Below are 6266 nucleotides of genomic sequence, written 5' to 3' on the forward strand. Positions count from 1 at the left end.
GTCATGTTTTGTAATTCTCATTGAAGGGGCAAAACTGTTTACTAACAAGTACTAATCATGATGGATTAAGTAATGCTATAAACATCTAAGAACGTGAGAAATTAAAAGCCACACAATCAAATTTTGCCTTTAAACATGTCAAAAAACTCAAAAATAAATTTTGCGACACTTTTCATAATAGTTGTGCGACACTTTTCATAACAGTTGTGTGATACTTATGGCTGATAATGTATCATGCAACACTTTTCATAACAGTCATGCGATACTTTTTTACCATGCAATATTTCACATAGTGTTGTGCAACTAATGGGTAGTCCCCTTATGATACAATCATCAATACCTGTGTGATACAATGTCATTGTCAGAAGTATCTCATGACAGTTCTCATAATGGGCATATGATACTTCGCACAAAACTATCAAAAAATGCTATGCTTAAAATGTTCAATAAATCACCGAAAAGCTCAAAATCTTTAAAGACTTATCAGGGCGCCATACTATGGAGGCTGGTTGTGCAACCAACTGTGCTCGAATCGATGTTGCTCGATAGAAATACCTGCCCGAGCCATCACTATCTCTCTCAAATTGCTCAAAGTTCTCAAATTCACAAAAGGCTAAATGAGTTGAAAATGACCCTTGGACCCCTTATATAGTCCTTTGACCTAATTTTGACCCATTTTTCAAACTCCTCAAAATTCCTTAAAAATTGCACCCTGAGCTATTTTGACATCCTAGATTTATTTTCAGGATCAAAATCAAAATTTGAGTTTATCTTGATGGTCAAAATCACATTTTAAAATTTCACCTTCTTTTATGCAATTAATTGATTTTTTGAGGTCTAATCTTCAAATTTTCACTGGGGCATCATCATTTCTTCATGTCTTCATCATTTCTACACTCCTTACCTATTTTAATTCATTTCATTTCACTTCTATATCATCCTTCTACTTGATTTGACTTAGCTTTCATGTTTTATCTTTCTTATTCAAATCTAGTTGAACTAGGGCATTCTATTACTTCCTCGTAGTCACTCTTGGGTTCTAATCACTTATCTGTCATCATGGACCTCACTTTATCTCAATTTTATCTTATTTTTCTCATTTCTGCATCCCCTTAACCTCATTTTGATTTCGATCTTGAGGGGGCAAGAATATTCTATTATTATTACAAATCACTTGCTTGCTATGATTATCTATTTCTTAGGAGCATATGCTTGACCTTTCCATTTTCTCTTGATCTTTCTCCTAGTGTTCAATACTGTCGCTACCAAGTTGTGCATTTAGTACTAGTTATCTCACTTTGCATTTCATTCTTCGGATTCAGATATCTCTATCTACTTTTTTCTACTTGGCTTCTTCATTTTTTTTTTGTAATGTGTTCCTAATAAATCACACATTAGCCAAAGAGGGGCAAACGTGATCACCTAAAAATGGTTGCTTGGACTATTAGCCCCCTTCTCAACATTTTGGCCAAATTATCTAATTATTTGTCTAGACCGAATCTCTAAAAATTAATTTATTTGATTTTAACCTATAGTTTGACCACTATAGCCCAAGTTCAGATTTGATTAAAAAAACATGTACCCTTTTAATTAAATAAAATACCTCATTCCCACATATTCCTAAGTTGCATACATAAGTCATTTCTTCTATTTTCAAATTAAAAGAAAAAGACTTTCTCATATGGAAAAGTCAACTCATTTTGATCGGAGGAGACAAATATGCACATGGATCATGCCAAAAGTTAACCCCCACCCTTGATCATCCATCTCTCGATCTTGATCTCAACCGTCCACACATCTTTAAAAGTGAGAGCTCTCTCCTCATCTAAGGATCCTAATTTTGAGCTATTGTTATGCTGTAGGCTTACTTATAGTTTTTCTTGGAGCATTTTGTGGAGAACTTCTATCTTCTCTCATCACATTCTTGTATACTCATACTAGTGTAGATTTACATGCATCAGTTTAGTTTCTTTTGCAATAACACAGTTCACTTACTTTAATTAGTATGATTGCAACACTCTCATATTCTTAGCTTAGTTTCATTTTTGCATTTTATTCTAGTAGAGTGGCATTTGCATTGCATTCTTTGAGGATTCTTTAACACTAGCACTCTTGCTCTTGTCTAAGATTCTCCCATTTCATGGTTTACTAGAAAGGGCTGCATTTCTAACACTCAGTTGAGAGCTATTTTCATGCTTGGTTATATGCCTTTGCACTCCATGACTAGGGAGCTCTAAGCAACAAACCAAGCCTTTCAATCTATGGGATACCTTGGATAGAATGGTTTAGAGAAATGTACAATTCTAGTGTACAACCTTGAATTAATCCAAGGAATAGTGAGAAGGGGGAGCCTTCCCTTTAAGGTAGGAGAGACTTTGTCTCATACGTTGTGGCTAGTCATCTTATTTTGTGACCGAATTTGCACAAATTATCGGTTGCAAAATATCCATTCAACAAGATTGCTTTGTATTAGTGGAATTGTGTTGCTAGTTACCTCATATCAAAAAAATGTACTCTCCTAAAAGTGAGACAAGTATCTCTTTTCCTATAGAGCTTGGTTTTTGTGAGTGTAGAACAATGTTAGTTGCCCTCAATCTTGAGATAGATTTACTCAAGTTCAACTTTCATTTCTATGAACCCATAATGAATTTTGACAGCACGAGTTTTGCTAAAGAACACCTGATGTTGAAACCTAAATATTTTCTTGTGCCTCATTTGGATGATTTTTGGGAGGATTATATCAATGAACAAGAAGTCTTGAAAGGTTTTGAAGCAAGTTTACTCTATCTCAAATTGTCAGTTTCAACCTGAAAATGGATATTTTAGGGGTTGAAGAAGATGACAATAGTATATGTTGGACTAACTACCAACATTCCCCTTCGGGATTCGTGACATGGCTTAACTATCTCTTGTGTTCTATAAGTGCAATGTTTGTATCGGGCATTGATAGGTTGATCTTTTGGTGCAATGCCAAACCTAGATTGTAACAAGTGGTATCAAAGCTTGGTTTAATGTTCGAATCTCCTCAGATAATGTTAAGGGGGGATTGTTGGACTAACCACAAATTTTCCCCTTTAGGATTCGTGACATTGCTTAATCGTCTCCTATGTTCTATAAGTCTAGTGGTTGTATCGGGCATTGATAGGTCAATCTTTTGGTGCAATGACACCCCTAGCTTGTAACAATATATTGGACTCTATGCATGAGAAAGCTCAACCCATTTCAGTGCCAGTTCTAGAGAGTGGCAATTTAGAATTCAAAATATTTCATGTCATTAAAAGAACAAAAAAATGGCTCAATGAGAAGAAGGCTAATAAGTCTCAACCTCGTGCAGAGAGGTATACTAAGATTTCTAAAGAGCATAAACTTTACGTGAGAATTGATGATGTAATTATCTGCATTTGTAGAACATAATAAGTAGTTTTATATTACTCTCACCATATGTAGTCTAACTTTTTATATCAAAATTGAATTACAAAATAAAACAAATTAACAATATGAAATGAAACTACAGAAAGAAGCCAATGTCTACTATTTGATCCCACCCCATTGTTTCTATAGGCCCCTACCCTACCCTACGAATCATAGTTCACAGTCATAAAGGGCCGACCACACCCACCAATTGTGGATGGTGTGAGCACAACGAACCTATTTTTTCGTAAGCCTAGACAAAGAAGCTAAGAAAACTTAATAATTGTACAACACAACCCCAAGGACAATGAGACAACCAACCTAAAAAAATTAGGTAAAATTTCCAAAGAATGAATTTCTTGTTAGATGTAGTTGTTGCCAACAATTTCTTAATGGTAAAATTTTATTTTCCTCACTACTAAATGGTTGTTAGGGCCTTTGACGATGATGCACTGTGGAAACATCTAATTTGCCATCGTATCCAAACTGCTATAGCTAGACACTTTTGGGATTTGGTTAATTAGAGTGATAAACTTTTACTTGTCTTATATTTTAAATTGCATGGGTCAACCCCCCTTAATTCTATTTGGAAAGCCTGGCAAACAACCTCAAAAAAGTTGTCCTGGTATGATCAAGCCTTGAGCCATTGCTTAAGCTTTGCTTCTGTTGGAATTACAATAGGAAAGGTAAACTTCTGGGCTGGGGGGAGGGGGGAGGGTGTCAATTAGTAGTTTAAACTTGGACCCATAAACTTTTCACCACACATCCATCTCATGCCTTAACAAATAAATTGAAATAACATGTAAAGCATGTTCATCTATAACATGTAAACATATAAGCAATCACGCACATATGACACTAGATATGATTACCCAGAAACCCTCCAATGAGAAGGTAAAACTGGGGTGGGGATGACACCCACAAATCTTCACTACTGTAGTAATAAAGTGTATCCAATGAAGGTTACAATATTTTGATCATGAAACATGATCTACCTTGTGAAAGGTCGGCCCTATTAAAGGCTTACAAAGATTGTTAGGTTTTACCTTGTCAGAGGATTTCAACACCTTGTTAGAAGTGTGCCTGGTTAAAGGACTTTAAATTACAATTAAGTAAGCACCCTATTAGAGGATTCCATACAGCCTGTTAGGACTACTCTGTTAAGAGATTTTGACTGAAATCACATGTTAGAATGTCTCAGCTTTGATCCTGCAATTAACATTTTCTTGCTTGGTAACATATCACCTCTAAATTGATGTCTTTTTTATCCTTCTTGATCATATGTCTCTTTGTTGTATCCTTTTCTTTCCTCTGTTATGCTCTAACTGATTCTGCAATGTAATCTCAATTCATAACTTCTAAGCCGCCACAAATGCTCTATTTGTTATGCAAACTATTCTCTTCGCTCCTTCAACATTCATAGAAAGTTTAGGGTTTGTCCTCCTTAAGAAGACTTTAGTGACACAGGGTTAGGTATAAATCTATGGTTGAGATTCATCCATTTTGCTACTTAAACCTTTCCATTTTTTGATTGGCTACATGTAATTGCGTAGGGAATCCAACTAGAGATTTTTCCTTATCTCCAAAATATTGTAATTCATCCTTAAGTCGGCTAAAAAATGGTTTACATAGTTGTTTGTGCCTTTACAAATAAATATGTCAAAACTATTTCACTCGACATCTAAAGTCGCTGATGCTCGACATGCACTAATCTTTATACTGTGACTCAACATCTGTAACACTCGACATCCACTGTTTACTTGGCTCCTGAATCACTCGGCATACATTATCTGCTCGACACTTGAGTGACTCAACACATGAGTGGTTCGACACTCACTATGACTCGACATGGTCTAATATATACATGTTGTGCTCGACATATACGACTTGTTCGGCATGAACTAAGTAAATAACTTAAGTATGTTGACACTCAATTGTCAAAACCAATCTGAGATCAACAACTTCCTCCTCCATTTGGTGGAACCACCTCATTCATCTTAATAATGCCCCTCTTACTGCATATAAATGCCTTAATTGCAAATGACTCTATAACAAAAGCATTTAGGTTTTTTGTGACCTTTGGGACCCTGTTGGCTTTAATTGAACACCATGTAATGATCTTTAGTCTTAGTTCAAGCTGCCCACTTAAGATGAACTTCCTATCAATCAAATCAAAAGTCAGCTTATGCTTGAATTGTACTCTCTGTTGTCCACCCCTTGCCATGACAACTTCCTTTCTAATTGGAAGTGGCCCAATAACCAAAACTTTTCATGCCTTTCCTCTAAAAGTTGTTTATAGAAAGTTGTTGGCAACCTTTCCTTATTTGTCCACCTTAATTGTAAATTGAATTGTAGATTCAAATGCACAAAGTGCTTAGATTTGGAAGTCCAAAGCCGAGGCCCAAGCCTAGCGTATTGCCTAGAAAATTCTTCATGTTAAGATCCCCATTGGAGATCGTTTATCCTTCATCACACCAACTCCTTGCTGCTCTTTTCGTGTTTGAAAAGAAACTAATAAACATGCTTTCTTGTTTTGTCCTCATGCCCAATGTGTACAAGCTTGGTCTTGGAAGTTAGCGTTTCCTGGTTTCTCCCAATGTCTCAATATCATCTCTCAAATCTTTCGACATATTTTTTCTAAAAAAACTTCAAAAATTTCGTTGTCTTGCAATCTTTTCCTATACCTTCTATATTGTTCAAATGGAAGCATTGGTTACAACTATTAACCTCTCCCCCCAATCTCATTCTTTTGAGGAACCCACTCTAATCAAATTATGATCTTCTTACCACTATGAGAGATATTCAAGCACAAATTAATGTTTTTGAGGCAAAACTTACAAGTGTTGGAGGCATGA

The sequence above is a fragment of the Cupressus sempervirens genome, chromosome 11, assembly GCF_028749045.1.
Source record: "Cupressus sempervirens isolate cs-2001-9-10 chromosome 11, ASM2874904v1, whole genome shotgun sequence".
Taxonomy (NCBI): Eukaryota; Viridiplantae; Streptophyta; class Pinopsida; order Cupressales; family Cupressaceae; genus Cupressus; species Cupressus sempervirens.